Here is a 20,268-nt window from a genome sequence, read left to right on the forward strand (position 1 = left end):
TGTTCGCATGCTACTGTCGTGAGAATCGAAGTAAAGTGGTAGATGGAGGGTGAAATCATGAGTTGGAGACGAGGTGCTGGACTTTGGTGCCTTATTACAGAACGTGGAGGTCAACGGCTAGCTTGTTTTGTAAAGCAGGACAGGCAGCGATCTGTGGAAGATATGACTACAAGGTTCACTGTGGGTGCAGATACAAATGTTTCAGGGTGCACCTTTCTATGTAGACTGTTGAACATGGAACTACACAGCAGACAACCCTACATGTTTCCATGTAGACCAAACGACAATGGCAATTACGATTGCAGTTGGAACAAGATCGTCGGAAACAGACCGTGTATCAGTGGAAGCGTGTCGCCTGATCGGATGCACCACGTTCCGTGTTACACCAGGTCGATGGTCGAGATCGAATACGCCGCCGTACAGGTGAACGACTGCGCGAAACATGCACCGCGCCATGGACTCACGCGTTTGGCGCCAGTTTTATGCGCTTCCACACAAATTGTGGTGGTAATTGGAGTGACTTAGATAGCTATGGACTATGCGAACATTACTGCAAACCACCTGCATCCTTTCAATATTTTATGTCTTCCCCAGCGGTGACGACTTCTTCCTGCGGCATAACTGTCCGTGTCACAAGGTCAGTATAGTGCTACGGTGGTTTGAGGAGTACGATAGCGAAATCACGTTGACGACGATTCTCTGCGGGTCTTCCTGCACTTCGCTGCAATCCTTTTGGATTGCAACACCTCTGTAAACAACAGCATCATCCCCGAAGAGCCTCATGTAACCTCCGAAGTTATCAACTACGTTATTTATATACAGGGTGTTACAAAAAGGTACGGCCAAACTTTCAGGAAACATTCCTCACACACAAATAAAGAAAAGATGTTACGTGGACATGTGTCCGGAAACGCTTAATTTACATGTTAGAGCTCATTTTAGTTTCGTCAGTATGTACTGTACTTCCTCGATTCACCGTCAGTTGGCCCAATTGAAGGAAGGTAATGTTGACTTCGGTGCTTGTGTTGACTTGCGACTCATTGCTCTACAGTACTAGCATCAAGCACATCAGTACGTAGCATCAACAGGTTAGTGTTCATCACGAACGTGGTTTTTGCAGTTAGTGCAATGTTTACAAATGCGGAGTTGGCAGATGCCCATTTGATGTGTGGATTAGCACGGGGCAATAGCCGTGGCGCGGTACGTTTGTATCGAGACAGATTTCCAGAACGAAGGTGTCCCGACAGGAAGACGTTCGAAGCAATTGATCGGCGTCTTAGGGAGCACGTAAGATTCCAGCCTATGACTCGCGACTGGGGAAGACCTAGAACGACGAGGACACCTGCAATGGACGAGGCGATTCTTCGTGCAGTTGACGATAACCCTAATGTCAGCGTCAGAGAAGCTGCTGCTGTACAAGGTAACGTTGACCACGTCACTGTATGGAGACTGCTACGGGAGAACCAGTTGTTTACGTACCATGTACAGCGTGTGCAGGCACTATCAGCAGCTGATTGGCCTCCACGAGTACACTTCTGCGAATGGTTCATCCAACAATGTGTCAATCCTCATTTCAGTGCAAATGTTCTCTTTACGGATGAGGCTTCATTCCAATGTGATCAAATTGTAAATTTTCACAATCAACATGTGTTGGCTGACGAGAATCCGCACGCAATTGTGCAATCCAGTCATCAACACAGATTTTCTGTGAACGTTTGGGCAGGCATTGTTGGTGATGTCTTGATTGGGCCCCATGTTCTTCCACCTACGCTCAATGGAGCACGTTATCATGATTTCATACGGGATACTCTACCTGTAATGCTAGAACATGTGCCTTTACAAGTACGACACAACATGTGGTTCATGCACGATGGAGCTCCTGCACATTTCAGTCGAAGTGTTCGTACGCTTCTCAACAACAGATTCGGTGACCGATGGATTGGTTGAGGCGGACCAATTCCATGGCCTCCACGCTCTCCTGACCTCAACCCCCTTGACATTCATTTATGGTGGCATTTGAAAGCTCTTGTCTACGCAAACCCGGTACCAAATGTAGAGACTCTTCGTGCTCGTATTGTGGACGGCTGTGATACAATACGCCATTCTCCAGGGCTGCATCAGCGCATCAAGGATTCCATGCGACGGAGGGTGGATGCATGTATCCTCGCTAACGGAGGACATTTTGAACATTTTCTGTAACAAAGTGTTTGAAGTCACGCTGGTACGTTCTGTTGCTGTGTGTTTCCATTCCATGATTAATGTGATTTGAAGAGAAGTAATAAAATGAGCTCTAACATGGGAAGTAAGCGTTTCCGGACACATGTCCACATAACATTTTTTCTTTCTTTGTGTGTGAGGAATGTTTCCTGAAAGTTTGGCCGTACCTTTTTGTAACACCCTGTATACAGGGTGTCCATTTTAATCTATACCGTCCTATATCCCTGGAGCGGCACAGTTCTGCGAAAAATGTGTCTAGTAAAAGTTGTAAGGATGGAAGTGGGTCATGGAGTGGTTACCTCGAAATTTTACGTCTGAAGATTTCTCTCCTGCAAGAACGGCCGCCAGTCACTCAGCTGGTCTGACACTCCTTACGCTCGTATTTTGTTCAGTGGACGGAGGTGATTGTTGTTTGTGAATTTCATGTTGATTCCTACAGAGGAGATTTTCGGTTTCCATAAATTTCATTGTAAAGAGTAAAACGCGTCGTAGAATTGTATATCATACTGACGTCAGTGATAGAGTCCTATAGATTTGCGCATGTGATCAACGACAGATCTTTCAACCGGAAATAACCTGCGCTTTTTTGCAGTCGTGTTGCTTCTGTTGAACGCTTTCAGTCGCTTTAATACATTCGTACAATAAGTCGACTCGAAGCAAGATGCGTGATAGATCAGTAATATCGTACGAATCCAAAATACAGTTACACCACCGTAAGTAACTGCACAGATTCGAAAAGAGTTATGCTTGCGAATATTGGCGAGTAGCTTTTTGTGACAGTTATCTCGGACACTGAAAGAGAACTGTCACCTCCACGTGTGTCCGAGAAATGACGTCGGCTTTGTTGTGGCCAGAGGAAGGTGAGAAGAAGGGCAGACCCTCGCCGTGCTGTGGGCGGCCGCATTAGCTGCGTAAACACGCCGCCCGCCTCACCAGCTTAGCCCGTCTGGCGAGAAGCCGCGATGCCTGCGTGCACGCGTGTATGCCTTCCCACGACAATTACTTCCCTAGCGCGGCGTAGGGCACTGAAAGCGTCTCCAGCACCCACGGAGCTTAAGAAGAGGAATTATCTGGTTGTGCTGCAAGTGCTCGTGCCAGAGACGAAGAACTGAATATCTTTGTTATTGTATGATTACACTGGAAGCAGTCACATGCATCTGGAAGCATGCATACGGAGAGATTTAGAGTGAAACTGCCACATACAACTAATCGCTAGTAAAGCGCATGACAGACTGAGCTTTATTAGAAGCGTCGTCAGGAAGTTTCCGAAAAACCTATTAATTTTACAATCGTCAGGAAATTTGTCTAAATGTTGCTAGTCAGTCTGGGACCCATAACAGTTAAGGTTAAGACCGCACTGAGCGGAAGTGCCCTGCAGCAGAGCGTCGCGGAACGACGCAACCAGATACTGTTGATACAGGATCACAGTTATTGAACTATACGAAAAAAAACTTGAATTGGTTACAAACTACGTCGTGCACACGCTCTATTCAACATGTAAACGTTACGGAGATGTTTAGTAAACTCAAGTGGCAGACTCTGCAAGAGAGGCGCTCTGCATCGCGCTGTAGCTTGCTGTCCAGGTTTGGAGAGGGTTCGTTTCTGGATGAGGTATCGAATATATTGCTTCCCCCTACTTATATCACCCGAGGAGATCACTAATGTAAACTTAGAGAGATTCGATCGCGCACGGAGGCTTTCCGGCAGTCGTTCTTCCCGCGAACCATACGCGACTGGAACAGGAAAGGGAGGTAACGACAGTGGCACGTAAAGTGCCCTCCGCCACACACCGTTGGGTGGCTTGCGGAGTATAAATGTAGATGTAGATGTATTCGAGTTTGGTTATGACATGTTTGATATGCCTGCCATCATTGGCGATGATGTACTGCAGACGAATAGCGAAATTCTGAATGACCCGCTGAAGTGTCGGAACATCTATGCTGTTGATGACCTCCTGAATGGCTGTTTTCAGCTCAGCAATGGTTTTAGGGTTATTCTGTACACCTTGTCTTTAATATAGCCCCACAAAAAGGAGATCCGGGGAATATGGCGGCCAATCGAGGCCCTTGCCTGTGGTCTCTGGGTATTCAGGGCCAGAATGCGCTCCCCAAAGTGCTCCTTCTGGACATGAAACACTCTCCTGCTTTGATGGGTCAAGCTCCGTCTTGCATGAACCACATCTTCTCGAAACCAGGGTCACTTTGGATAATGGGGATGAAATCAGCTTCCAAAACCTTCACGTACCATTCGGTAGTCACCGCAACATCAACTAATGTCGAGCTGATTATTCCGTGACTGGACATTGCACACCACAGAGTCATCCGTGGAGGATGAAGAGACTTCTCTATGGCGAAAAGCGGATTCTCAGTCCCCCAAATGCGCCAATTTTTCTTATTGACGAACCCATTCAAATGAAAGCGGGCTTCGTCGCTAAACCATATTAATTCACGTCCTAACGCAAACCGTTCACAAGTTACGACGATTTTACTTCACATGGTTCAATAACCGTCACCCCGTGTGAAATTGTGGCAGCGGGACTGCGCGGGGCAGCACAGCCAGGCACAGTTGACCAACTGGCCAACTACGATGATCCGTTGTCGCTAGTGCGGTATAGCAAGTGTCGCGACGCTGCACATCATTCAAATCGCAGCTCTTTTGACATTCGAAATGAAAGTTTACCGAACCGGCGTTAGACTAGGAAAAGTTAGTTGTATGTTAAGTGGATATCCAGAGTCATACCACCTTCAAAATTAACTTTATATGAATAGTAAGAGAAAAAGCAACATTTGGAAGGAAATTCCCATGGAAATGGGAATAAACATAACGTACGCAATGTGGTGCTACAGAAGAATGCTGAAGATTAGATGAGTAGATCACATAACTAATGAGGAGGTATTGAATAGAATTGGGGAGAAGAGGAGTTTGTGGCACAACTTGACAAGAAGAAGGGACCGGTTAGTAGGACATGTTCTGAGGCATCAACGGATCACAAATTTAGCATTGGAGGGCAGCGTGGAGGGTAAAAATCGTAGAGGGAGACCAAGAGATGAATACACTAAGCAGATTCAGAAGGATGTAGGTTGCAGTAAGTACTGGGAGATACAGAAGCTTGCACAGGATAGAGTAGCATGGAGAGCTGCATCAAACCAGTCTCAGGACTGAAGACAACAACAACAACAACAACAACAATGAATACCTACAAACTAGATCTTTTTTATTTTGTGAAACGGACGATTAGATCCATTTTTTATCACTACATGCTTATTATTAGGTTTTCTGCACTACTTATTTCCTTTTAGACGACATCCCCTGTTTACCACGTTGTTTTGCCAGACCAAACTACTTTGCGAGGAATTGAAATAATCTTTGAATCCATCGCATATCCTGAGAGCATTATTTACGAAATTGCCTCCTATGTGAACAACATCTCGTAATTGTATCTCGGCAGTCTCTTCATTGTCAACAATCCTGAATAGTGTCTGAGAAAATTGTTCAAGACACAATTTTCAAGAATCACGTTCTGTACATGTTCCGGACTGAGAACAATCTTGCGACAGTAAATCCTAAATTTTTGGCACAATATTCCAAAAGAGTTTTCTGAAATTCTTCGAACTCAGTTACGTCTGTAAAAAGTATACTTTTTTCAATTGGCCATCTAATTGTTTAACAGAATAAAGTCTCATCAAATGGGGTTTTAATTACAAAGCTTGGTCTCCAATAAACACGTGAGGCAGTTGATTCCTTTGGGCCTGATTCTTCCAAGGCATTTGTTACTAAATCTGACGGTGGAAGGATCAACACATCGCTATTCTTTCCATGGTCACCTACGTTCACACACATAAATTTATAGTCTTATTTCTTACATAACAATGAAATTATCACATTCTTGTCACATTCGTACATTTTGCTGGGAGGTTGTCGAGTGACTTACACTAGAAATTTGCTACGTATCGTCGCGCCGCTGCAGATCAAATGCGGTGCACTAAATAGAGGCGCGTCCTGCTTCGCCGGCTTGCTCAGTGAAGTGGCGCTCATGGCGGTCTTTTCATTAGTACTGATGGGGGAAATAGAGGAGATGCAGAGAAGGGCAGCGCGTTTATTCAGGGTTCAGCTATTAAGCGCTAAAGTATCACGGAGAGGATTACCTTATTCTTATATACACCTTGCGAAAAGAATGTGATATTACACAGATTGGAGCTCACGCGGAGGCATACCAACAAACTATCTACGCGCGCCCCACTCGCGACTGCGACAGGAAAAAAGAGGATGCGAAAGCGATAGAGGAGGTACCCTACGCAACACTCCATGAGGTGGCTTGCGAATTATAGACGTAGATGTCAGAAGTTCCAACAATACCACTCCTCCACCTGCATGCACAAAAATATCTCATGAATATTACTTATCTTCTTATAGCTAGTTAATTGTTTATTTATCCATATACCATTTTTATACTTATAGTGTATATGTCGGCTTAATACAACAGCAAACCTTAATTAATAATTAGCAAAATTCACAGCTGTATAACTACTTACAAGTCTAGTTAATTGCAAAACTAATATAACAGTATTAATTCTCATCTCATGTCACTGCACACATTGCATTAATCGTATATATTACATACTCACTCTTCTGCCTGACATCAGTAACGTGATGAAACCGCTACCTTCGTGAATTCTTATTTGTCTATCTTAAAAATTGAGTCAGCATCCCCCCGTAATGAAGGAGATATAGACCTGAGCTAGATGAAACGTGGATAGCATTTCTGATCATACATATTGCATCTACAATTTTCCAGTAACATGCGTTATGAGCTGTCAGCATGTTTTGGAATGATATGCACTGAGCTGACAAAAGTCATGGGATAGCGATATGCACATATACAGACGGCGGTAGTGTCGCGTACAGAAGGTGCAAAGGGACCATGCATTGGCGAGGCTATCATTTGTACTGAAGTGACCAACATGAAAAGGTTTCCAACGTAGCCAAGCCTCACGACGGGAATTAACAGTCTTTGACGCGTGGGACATTCCATCTCGGAAATCGTTAGGAAATTTAATATTCAGAGATCCTCAGTGTCAACAGTGTGTCAAGAATACCAAATTATACGTATTACCTGCCGTCACGGACATTGGCTGAGGGTCTTCACTTAATGCCGGAGGGCAGAGGTGTTTGGGTAGAGTTGTCAGTGTTAACAGACAAGCAATACTGCGAGACATGACCGCAGAAAGCAATGTGAGACGTACGGCGAACGTATCCGTTAGGGCAGTGCGGCGAATCTTGACGTTAAAGGGGTTTTGGCAGCACAGGACCGACGCGAGTGGCTCTGCTAACCAGCACGACATCGCTTACAGCACCTCTCCTGGGCTCGTGACTACATTCGCTGGACCCTAGACGACTGGAAAACGATGACCCGGTCAGATGAGTCCCGATTTCAGTTCGTAAGAACTGATGGTAGTGTTCGAGTGTGGCGCAGACCCCACGAAGCCATAGACCCGAGTTGTCAACAAGGCACTGTGCAAGCTGATGATGACTCCATAGAGGTGTGGGCTGTTTTTACAAGAAATAGACTGGGTCCTCTGGTCCAACTGACTGGTTTAAGAACGTTCTGGAGAATTCGAGCGAATGATTTAACCACCTATTGAACGTTTATGCGACATAATCGAGAGGTCAATTCGTGCACAAAATTCTGCACCGACAATACTTTCGCAGTTATGGACAGCTATAGAAGCAGGATGGCTCACTGTTTCTGCAGGGGACTCCCAACGATTTGTTGAGTCCATGCTACGTCGAGTTTCTGTGCTATGCTGGCCAAAAGAAGATCCAACACGAAGTTGGGAGGTATCCTATGACTTATGTCACCTCAGTGTATACAGGGCGTATCACATAAGACTTGCATCACAAATATTGCGAAAATGGAAAGCCCTAGTGATGTGGCTTCTCACAGAATGGAATGGTAGTCAGGGGCTCGTATTGTTAGCCAATCAATAGATTGAAATAACACTTAAAACGTGTGTTTTTTGTACAAACGTATACTTTTTTAAATGGAACACTGTCTATTGACATTAACAAACCAAAAGTAGGTTCAAATGGCTCTGAGCACTATGGGACTTAACTTCTAAGGTCATCAGTCCCCTAGAACATAGAACTACTTAAACCTAACTAACCTAAGGACATCACACACATCCATGCCTGAGGCAGGATTCGAACCTGCGACCGTAGCGGTCGCGCGGTTCCAGACTGTAGCGCCTTTAACCGCTTGGCCACCCCGGCCGGCAAACCAAAAGTAGGGTAAATTAGAATGTCAGGGCGTTGGTTGCAGTATTCTAATGCGAGCCATTTACGAAAAGTATTTCTCGATAATTTCCCACGTCGACACTTGCACGATACCTGTGATAGCACACACTAAAGAACAAAGCAAGTTCATACACTAGTTATGTGGATTCTGACCAGTAACGAGACGACTGACCATCATAGGTTGTGTTCAAAATGACCACCGGCAGCGGCAATACACGGTTTCAGTCTGGTATCGAACGCGTGCTAGCATTTCAGCGGTGAAGTCCAAGAAGGTTGCAGTAATACGTCGCTGCATGTCATCGGGCATAGTTGGTATGACCTTGTAGACCCCGTCTTTCAGCTTTCCCCACAGAAATAAAGCATACAGGCGTCAAATCCGGGGAACGAACTGGCCAAGGTACGGGTCCTCTGTGTCCAATAACAATTCGTGAAGACACGGTGTAGTACTTCGTGCACTACGTGCTGGACAGCAATCATTTATTCTGTCTACGAAAAACGGGCCTATGAGCTGGTGGTTCAGAATCGCACACAACACATTTACACTCCATGGACGCTGACACTCCACCGAAGAAGCCAACGGGGATTGTCAACAGACTAACAGTGTATGTCCAAGACTAGTAAATGTGGCTTCATCATTAAACAAGATATATGATACGTCTAGAGTATCCTGTCTTACTGCCCATGTACAAAACACGAATCCAGTAGTCGTTTCCATGCAACTCTTGATAGAGGGAGATATATGATAGGGATGAAACCTATGTCGATGGAGGATGCGTAGGACACTTGCCTGACTCATGCCTCTCCCTCGTGCGACTGCGCGGGAGCTAGCTTTCGCATCAACTGCATCAACAGCAATAACTTACTTTCCCCCTCTACTGTCGTTTCTTGATTCCTTCTGTTACGCTGCCACTTTGACGTTGAGGTTGAAGAGGTTGATCAGTAACTGCCGAGATGGTGGACGGCTGTTTGGTATCTTGCCGCACACACTGTACGAGGACGAACAGCATTCTTCCTACATTCCCCATACACCACGAGCATCCTCCGTCCATTCACGAACTACTGCTTGGACTGCCATACACTAACCGATTAGCAAGCCACAGTGCACATAGGGAACACACAATCACACTGTAAGCAAACATAACAACATCGAACCTAGCAACTACGCAGGTGGAATGGCACAAACAAGTGTCGGTATGGAAACGTCTCAAAATACGATACATTGTATATGACGCTCACTATAATCCTGAAACAAACACAACTGACATTCCAATTTGCCCTACTTTTAGTCTGACAATGTCAGTATGTATTGTTCCATTTAAAAAGTGTATGTTTGCACAAAAATAGACTTTCTAAGTGTTATTACAATCTGTTGTTTGGCTGACAGTACGGACCCAAGACAATGAATCCATTTTGTGAAAACCGTACATCAATAGCAGTTTTCATTTCGTAATATTTGCGCTGAAAGTTTTAGGTGATTCACCTGTATGTTTTATTTCTAAATTTTTACCTATTCTTACTTTTCGTTATTTAAGTATTCTTGCACTGTGTCGGTTTTTTAAAAAGAGATAGGCTTTAACTGTGTTTTTTAAACATGTACATTTTAGTTATCTGTTTCATTAGATCACAAGTCAGATTTCCGGGTAGCAAATATTGTTTGGAGTTTTTTTCCTCTTCTGTACGTTCAAGTTTAGTCTCACTCTTTATTTCAGAATCATGTATATAGCTGTGAGTGTAAAAATTTCTTCCCTAATACGGTGCATAATGTAGATGAACCTCGATTGTGCATTTTATCTCAAATTATTTAAACACATTTTTACAATGAACTGGATTGTTGTTAATTATTATTATCCTTATGACCTTTCTCTGTAGTCTGAATTTTGTTGCCTATTTTCTTCACTTACTGACAACGCAGCTAGGTTCAAATGACTCAAATGGCTCTGAGCACTATGCGACTTAACTTCTGAGGTCATCAGACGCCTAGAACTTAGAACTAATTAAACCGAACTAACCTAAGGACATCACACACATCCATACCCGAGGCAGGATTCGAACCTGCGACCGTAGCGGTCGCTCGGTTCAAGACTGTAGCGCCTAGAACCGCAGCTAGGTAAGTACTTGTACATTGAAGGCAGCACTCTTAGAACATACCAGATAATGACATTATTTTTGTTAGTATCTTTGTGTTCTCAATCGACTTTCAGTGGTAGTCAATATTTATGCCTAAAAATTTCGTGTTTTTTACACAATACATGGAACCTCTAATATGGCGGTATTGTTTTTTCCTTCCACCCAGATAATTTTTTTTGCAGGTCAGTCATGTTCAAACCAGACAAAAGTGGTAGGTAAATACAATTTTTTTGGAATCTTACTTCTTACGTTTATCTTTAACGGAACACAAATCTGAAAGAAGCTGTACATAGACGAAGCCAGCCAGGAAGAAGTTAAAAACTGTGATCAAGGCAGACAATTTGCCGTGAAAGTGCAGCAAGTGGTCACTGCAGTCACCGACAGACAGTGTGTCAATACGTATGAAGCCCCCGCAGCTGGCTGCGCGCCTAAGGTGTACGGTAGGTCCCCGCGCACCTTCCCTCAGGCGGGCAGATTGCAGGCTCTCGTGGCCCTCGCGGTCGCCGCTGAGCCAATTCACTCCGTGAAAGGAGGGCCGCTGGGAGGGGAGTGGACACACTGCCTCCGGCCTCAGGAGCCGCTAAGCCGCCGCTATACAAGAGCTGCCTGGTGCGCATCAAGCACCGGCACCGAGGGAACGCTGAGGTACACACCGCACTCACTACGGCCCAGCCGGCCGTGGCTTTGCGTTGATGAGGGAAGACAACACACGGTTTAACATTGCTTCCTGTGGAGCATTACTAAGCGTCACTTTGGTTTGCTGCAGTTGCTTTTCTTTTATGCAATAATCTATAGTCAACCCATCATCTTCTCCCACATACGACGCCGTGGCTGGCAGCTATCTCTCCCGCCGTTTCGGAGTCCATGTTGCTGGGACTCCCACGACGCTGCTGATGTCCAAGAAATTTTACTGGAGTATCCCTCCTCTCATTCGGCATCTCTAATCTGTTTCCTATCAAATCAGTTAGTCTCAGTGCCTGCCGACAGAAAAGTTTTCTTCTCTTCATCTTCCCAAGTAGAGAGTTCTCTTCATTCTTCCTTTGCAGCATTACTATGTAACTTTCCGCGTGCGTCCAAGACATTGTGATGTTTTAAGCTCAGCCACCTTTCAGTTACCCCAGTTCGTTCTTTTCATAGTTTTCAACTGTCGAACTTTCACTGCCACACATTAGCGTATTCCATGTAATTGATTTAGCAAAGCACTATTTTACTTCTACATTCACATGGCTGTTGCAACATATCGCAAGAACAGTGACACAACTCAAAAATGCACTACTTGAGATAAATCGGCTTAAAGAGTTCTATAAAATTTTTTTTGATACAGAGTAAGGGCCCTTTAAATTTCATGTAAGTAATGTTGTCAGTAAATTCCATTATATTTTTTACAACAGTGATACGGACATGTAGTTCTGTTCTCGTCGAATGTGAGGTGTTATCAGGCAATCATTAATTAATTCTTTAAGTTGTGTCACATTTCTTGATTTCATATAAATTATTTTGTTTTTGTTAAGACCTTCATGAACATCCATCAGGCAAAATTTGTAGTTAAGTTAAAATAAAAGAATGAAAAAAGTTGAAATTGTTGTATTAGAAAAAATATAAAATACAAAATTATAATTTTTGAAAATTAATACAATAGATAAGGAATATCAATTAGGTGCAACCTAAGGAATACAGTTTACGAAAACATAGAATCACAGATGGGCATATATAATGTAGGAATACTTTTCACAGAGAGAAGGGATTCAATATGAACTTAATTTATAGCAGAAACGTCCATTTTTTTCTTGTACGCTACAACGTACGAAATTTCGTAATATTTACAACAGCTTTAATCTTCAAAACAGCGTCTGTTCCTTCAGATCGTTCATGAATCTTTGAAGCGCATTGTAATGTAAGATTCAGACTCTGTATATACACAGAGATTGTAATAATCGATGATATTAACAATTACATTCAGCTTACTTTACACATGAAAAGTTTCACAACACAGAATGTGACTGTTCCTGCCGTGGCGCAATATGAAGTAGCCTACAACAAAGGTGATACACCTGAATTGAGGTGGACAAATTGCTGGATAGAGATGAGACGTGTTTCGTAGACGCTGGTAAATTTTTCACGTATAAAAACTAAAAATTGCCGTTTTGACTTTTATCACTTTTCTAAATTAACAAAATACCAGAACTGTTATATTTGCTCATTGCTGGAGTCAACTTGAAGCTATATATGCTTCTGGTTCATTTTTGTTTCTGAGACTCTCATTTAGGTTAAATCTACCATACTCGGACGGATTAGGAGACAGTTTTATCTTTGGAACAGTCTGCTAATATTGAAGTAACAACTACGAGTATTGTGCACTATATTTCCTTACCATTAACCTTCGCGATCTTTTCCTTCCGTTTCAATTTTACTACGTCTGCTTCCACAAATCAATTAGACGGGAGTAGCAGCACTCATCAGTTTCATTTTATGACGCTTGGTATCATTGCTGTCTCATTTTCAAACTGTAGTGGAATGCGAATTTTCTGCTCACATTGCTTGCCTCCACGTAGCTGGAGGACGGCGTATGAAGAAGGAAGGAAGATCAGGGTTAGCGGCCCTTCAACCACGCGATTATTAGAGATTCGGCAAGTAAACAGGACGTGCCCTTTTAAAGGAAACATCCTGGTATTCGCCTCAGGCCACATAGAGAAATCACGGAAAACGAGGATGTGAACCGCCGTCCGCCAGAACGCTCGTCCAGCGTCTTCGGCGCTGCGCTAGCCTGCTTGGTTGGCGTCAGGAGGCAGTTGTTCTCTCTCCAGCTGTTTACTTGTCGCAACGCTGTGTAAATTTGGTCTCAGAAGACGATTCGATTAATTTCGACGACAACAGCTCTATGACACTACTTCTTGTGTTGCGTGTCATCATATGAGGCTGAAAATTTCGATTACGCAACACCAGCCTTCCAGCGAGATCTGAGACCTCACTTGGATGTCTACGAGTTGAGAAATTGCAGAGAAACTGAATGTTGCGCTGCCCCTGAATCGAAATTGTACGAGTACAGATTTTGTGATACTGGAGTGGGAGAGACGAGTTAATTTCTACAAAACCACACAGAAAGAATCATAGTAATTCTTTTGTATCAGCTGGGCTAGAGGAAATTGCAGGCTTCTCTGAATTTTTGTAAATGTTAAAAGGCAAACAATCTTGCAAGCGTTTGAGTCTTTCAGGCGCATTATTTCCTCAAATTAATTTTCTGTCCTGTATTTAACTCAGTCTTTATAGTGGATGTAGAAGACGAGAAGCAATTCATTCTAAAAAAAATTTAGTTTATTAAAAGAAAATATTTAAAATAAAGTTAAAATGAATTCATTTTCTTATTCTTTGTGTGCCGAACATACCTATACGCAAATGACAGAAGACTGGTTACTCAAAGTTTTGCAAGATAACGATCATAAATATTGCATAGCTATTTCTTTTCTTTTTTGCAAATAAAGTCGTTTACACCACTTAGTTCAGAATGTGTTAACGTTTTAGTCGTGTTGTTTAATCCTTTGTAATTGTTTTACAAGTTTACTCAGGTTAGCACATGGTTTGCCCAAATTTCAGCGCTAGGGACACAGTGCTTCTGTATCGGACACACTTTGTTATAACGGCAACTACAATTTTATAATCACAGTAGCGTGTGAAGGGAAAGTGTGTGTAACACTATACTTTTACAGAGCTTTTGTATCCTCTGCCGCTATGCCGTAGCCACCTTCAACAGTCATCCTCCTTCAGTAGGCTAATGACACTGCTTTCCTAGCATTATACCCTACACTCGAAAAATTGCAACGATTCATCCAAATCCACCTGAGTCAGTTTACCTTCTAGTGCAGTCAATGGCTCCTCAAGATCAGCCTCTCCAAATCCCAGGTAGTAATTATGGGAAGAACCACCAGCAGCTTTCATCTCCACGAGTTCTACTTAATCATATACAGCCATCCTATTCCAGTTAGCTAATATATTACAATATCTTGGACTAACACGCGACCGGCAACGAACATGGAAACTTCACCTACTGACAGTTGAACAGAAAGTCCACAGTAGACTAAACCTACCATATGGCCGAAGTTGGGGATGGTACATCTCCACTACCCCCACGTTTACAAAACTTTGGTCCGACCCGCCCTCTCCTACGCGAATGTTGCATGGATATCCGATCCGCGTAAGTCCTATCAGTCCCTCCAAATCCTTGAATGTCACGCCCTCTGCCTTGCTTTCTGCATCCAAGTACCTTCTCCTACGGGGATCCTCTGTCATCTCATCAAAATCCCACCCCTCCTTGCCCACAATGAATACCTCTATAGGCCTATATCCTACAGCATCCGCAAACTACATTTCAATAATTCCATTATTTCCCCTCTGATCACCAATCCTGGTACACTGACGCACCTATCTCACCATGGTTACACTTACACACACTTCATAACCTATACCTATGCCACTTCAACAGTCTTCCTGTCCCACAAACGAAATCCTCTCCGATATTTGTCCATCCTACCAACTATAACCTCTCCCCACCCATCCCGCTCCGCATCAGGGCTCCCTTCACCCTCTTCCTCTCCATCTGTTCCCATCTCTTCTTCTCTTGATACCACGTTCGTACCCATTCACCAGACTCCTCCTCAGCTTCTATCTTCCCGCAACACACTTTAACGCCTATTCTTATCTCCAGGGTTATCACCCAGCGGACCCCTATATTTTTTACCTTCAGCCATATAAAACACATTTTGACCCCTCCAAATTCTTTTATCCCAGTTGCGACGGTACCTAACGGTTACTGCTGAGTAATTGCTCTTCTAGACAGCAGTCCATACAAGCAATCCAGCTGCAACTTTGTCTGAATTTGCTCATACCTTAATTAGTTGGGGTATGCACGATTCTATTTAAAAAAAAAATAGCTTGATGTAGTCATAGGGCCCAGCCACACACCTGCTTTCATGTCCGGCAGCTAACTAACTGCAAACAATCAGCTGTGGCTGTGATATTGCAGTCAAGTAATCTACGCATTACCTACAATTGCGAGTTGATAAAATATGCAGAAATACGAAATAAAAGTTAAATGACTAATTTAATAACAAGGGATCTATTCTAACATCTGTAATTGATGTAGGCCGGCCGCGGTGGTCTCGCGGTTCTAGGCGCGCAGTCCGGAACCGCGCGACTGCTACGGTCGCAGGTTCGAATCCTGCCTCGGGCATGGATGTGTGTGATGTCCTTAGGTTAGTTAGATTTAAGTAGTTCTAAGTTCTAGGGGACTGATGACCACAGCTGTTAAGTCCCCATAGTGCTCAGAGCCATTTTTTTGTGATTGATGTAGAGAACAGAGAATTACTCGTGTGTCGAATAAATATTCAAGAAAGTACGTCTCAAATAAACAGGAAGTGGGTCCTAAGATATTCAATTAAACTACAGACCGGAAAATACCCTTATCAAATGCGGTAAAGTTTCCGATCTCCTCTTCAAACTCCAAACTGTTTCCACCTAAGTGGCTCATTTTGTCACTATTAACAGTATCAAAACCGTACATTCTACCATACTTCACTTGTGCCTCAAGATTCTGCCATCTCTCCACTCCTATATATCCTGCACACTGCTGATGTGTGTAAATCACCACCGCCTGTCCCTCTCATCGAGTATCCCAATGATACCGCCTTCCTAATCCTCTGCCCTATACTCTAGAAACCTCAGCGCTTCCTTCACATCCTTCTCAACCAACTCACATCCTCGTGCAGTTAGTGGACCCTTAAGATTAATCCCTCCAAAACTCAGGAAAGAATTATATGATGAACTATCCACGGTTTCTGCCTAAATGACTTTTACCTTATCATTTACAGCCGTTCTTTCCAATCAACGAACACACTAAAATTTCGCAGACTAACCCCTGATCATAAGCTAAAATGGAAACCACAACTACTAATGATCCAACTGAAAGCCAACAATAAGTTAAAACTAATAACTGGCCAAATTTTGGATTTTCATCCCTCCACCATCCTCCACACTTACAAAATCTTGATCTAACCTGTTCCCCACTATACAAATTTCGCCTGGAAATCTGTGTCGCCAGTGTTCTACCAATTCCTTCAAATCCATGAACGAGATGCACCTCGCCTTACGTTCCATATCCACTTACCGTTCCCTACAACAATCTTTTACCAGCTCATCTATTTTCCCCACTTCTACTGAACACCTGCATATATCCTACAGTTCCCATAAAGTCGACTCCAGCAGTCCCATTGTCTCCCCCCTAACCACAAATCCTGATGTGCTGTCACACATATGCCAACACATCCCACCTGCTTCATACTTGTACATTTTCCATATCTTCTTCCAGAGTAATTTTAACAGACTTCCACTAGCTGACGACAAAGTCCGCCCTGACATCTATCCCTCTTATCAGATTTGGTCGTGTCTCCCTCTCCCCTTCCGATTTCAGGACACCCCTCTCTCCCCCATCCCTCTCTTTTCGTCACTCCTCTTGACCTTAGGCTAACCCGCCTCCTATACATCTGTTTCCTGAATCGCGTATTTTCCTACCAACCATCTTCCTACTTTATACCTATAACCGCAGCCCATCCCATCCAATCCAAATGGTTCCATAAAAATTTTAATTAGTCCAAAGAACTAACACTTTCCTCTTCTCCTTACTTCCGCTAAATGCAGGTCATTCCCATAAAGGGGTAAAGAAGTATGGTACGGAGTAGTGTTTGTATTCAGACTACTTGCAACTGAATGGTTTTAAATGTCAGACAACGTTCCTCTGTGTGTTATTAAATATTATCAATGCAAAGTGACTTTTATGTATCTGAAACCATCTGCATTGCCCCTCTTGGACGAGGGAATGAATATCAATAATTATATATATATATATATATAAATATAAACATCATATGCATTTATTGCTTCCGTCTGAAAGGCTGATTTTGCGACTGTGCAACCATACCCACTGAAACGGTATATTATAATTTAAAAAAGTGTTCGTAGATTTGAAGACTCTCTGCCATTCTGTGTGGACATGACCTAAAAACGAAGGCGAGGCGTTGCCCACTAGTGCCACCTCCCTGGCAGTGTTTGTATTTCTGTACACTTCTGGGACGAACTGCCAATTGACACCACGCATAGGCATGCTTTTACTGCTATTGGTACTGAACTTTGTATTGCGAGTTCTGAGTTTTTATGGATGAGTTTTTTTCTTTTATTTTACCTTTACAAGCCGGTATACGTAATAGCTCCCAGTCTAATGTAGCTTTAATCTTAATTACGGATTTGATACTGGCAGTAGCCCAAAAGTTGTTATAAATGAAGATATATTAATCGAAATAGATGGTTTTATTCGCAAAAACTAATAATGATCTCAGACCAAATTATGAAATTTATTCCCTTTACAATATATTTCATACTTACTCCGTGTACCACAAGTAACATTCACAATAATTGATTTCACATGGAACACAGCTGCACGCTGGTCATTTCTGTAGTCTAAATCTAATTGACTACTTATATTTTCTCAATAAACATTCTGTTATATAAGGAATTATCAAGGCGAAACATTTTAATTGGCGTTTAAAGAAACACCACTTTTTATTTTTGTGGGAAAAGTCTTGAAAAATGTTATAGCTCTATGCATAACTACTTTTTGCCCCAATGCTAGAGTCACTATAGAGCAGGGCAGATCATTTCTACGTCGAATAGTGTATTCGTGAATATATATTTTACTTTGAACCTCAGAGGGGTTGTTGAAAACATATTTTCTTTTGTGGGGCTATATTTAACATTCCCAGCTGTTTAAACAGAATGTTCCAGATATTTAAATAATAGGAACCGCACATGCATGGTTTTAATTCCTTTTCGCTTGGTCAGTGGCTTCCTTTTGCCTAAAGATTTACGCTCTATATTTTCCCATAAAAGTCAGATAATGCAAAATGCAACATACAACAATGAGATCAGATTTATTCCCATGCTAAAAGTAGTTGGACGGCAATTTTCGCGCAGTTGCGCAGGGTTGAACGAAAGTATAAAAGCACCACGATAAAGCATGCTTGAACGTTACTGTAAATGCTAGCCAAGCCTGCGGGTGGCAGTGAATACGAACTCCACCTGTCCAATGTCCTCAATATGTTGCAACTGACGATCGTGGTCATAACAGCGGTCTGTGTAGTTGTGAGTGCAATATGTCAGAGCTCAGTGCAGTCGAAAGTGGACAAATTATTGTTGCTCGCATGGTGGGTGCTTCCCTGACCAGGGCAGCCGAAACATGTGGTATATCGAGAGGCACCATATCGAAGATTTATGCTGCATGCAGGAAAAGTGGAAAAACATCCGCTGAGTCACAACGCGGACGAAAGTTTGTGGTAAATGATAGTGGCACAACACGAAGGGAGCTCCACAAGCTGGAAACTACAGGGCGAGCTGGAATTCCGAAACAGTCATCAGTCATGCAAATGCCCGTAACAGCAAAACGTGTTGCCGAAGCCATAAAACCTGGACTATGGAGCAATGGAATAAAGTCATTTGGTCGGATGAGTCCTGTTTCTAACTACTGGCCGAGTGAAACATGGACGGGGTCAGTGATGATTTGGGCAGCCATTCGTGGTATTCCATGGACGTCACACTTACTCTGCAAGGTCGAATCACTGCCACAATGTGACCATTTCGGCTGATCAGTCCCATCCAGTGGTACAATGTTTGTTGTCCCAGTGGTGATGCTATGTTCCAAGACGAGAAGACCCCTGTTCACGCAGCTCGCATCGCTCAGGATTCGTTTTTGTCACCACAAGGATGAATTGTCGCACTTCCCCTGGCCATCACAGTCACCTGATCTCAATACTTTTGAGCCTTTGTGATCTACGTCCAAGGGAAGAATGCGTGACTGCTGTCCATCTCTACCATCGTTACTTGAAGTTACCACTACTTCGCAGGAAAAATGGTATAAGATATCCGTGGAAACTATTTATGTTTATCCATTCCGAGAAACTGGAAGCTATTTTGAATGCCAGCGTTTTTCCTACGCCATATTAAACGTGGTAATGTGCTTGATTTTTGGTGCTTTCATACTTTTGTCCACCCTCTGTATATGCTGTTATCTAGGTCTTTGTCAGAATGTACATCCAATCTTAGAAATTCCCTTTCTGTTTATTACGGCTCTACATTAATCGAAGGAAGATTACACAGCAGGTTTCTCACTCAGAAATCCCATATTAATATTGCTTTGTTAAAATATTGTGTTGCGCCCTCCATAACAAGGGAGAAACGCCTACCAGCAAATGTCGACAGCGGCAGGATGGTGGCCTTTCGAGACTGGTTAATCGTTCCGCAATATTGTCAAGAGAATTTGGAATCGATGTGTCCAGGAGGCTAATACTCAATGCCTCGCCTGATCCCAGCGTCCTCACATGACTAGCGCCTGAGAGGACATACACGTGACTATCACCTGAGAGGACAAACTTACTGTGAGCTGTGCAGCATAGGATCAAACAGTCATGTAACATACCTTGAGTCATGAAATGGACTTGTTTGCAGCAAGATACCATTGACAGTGCGACGTTTTCTGGAGCACCACAGGCTGTCAGTACTTGGTCTCTTGTTGCGCCTCCTCTTGATACAGAA

At 43.2% G+C, this 20,268-nt stretch overlaps 1 protein-coding gene across 1 annotated transcript in view; it reads left to right on the forward strand.

Annotated features, from left to right (window-relative positions):
• LOC124594352 (limbic system-associated membrane protein-like) overlaps positions 1 to 20,268 on the forward strand; it is a 237,642-nt gene that overhangs the window by 87,359 nt on the left and 130,015 nt on the right. The gene's annotated exons all lie outside the window — the stretch shown is intronic.

The sequence above is a fragment of the Schistocerca americana genome, chromosome 2 (genome assembly GCF_021461395.2).
Source record: "Schistocerca americana isolate TAMUIC-IGC-003095 chromosome 2, iqSchAmer2.1, whole genome shotgun sequence".
Taxonomy (NCBI): domain Eukaryota; kingdom Metazoa; phylum Arthropoda; class Insecta; order Orthoptera; family Acrididae; genus Schistocerca; species Schistocerca americana.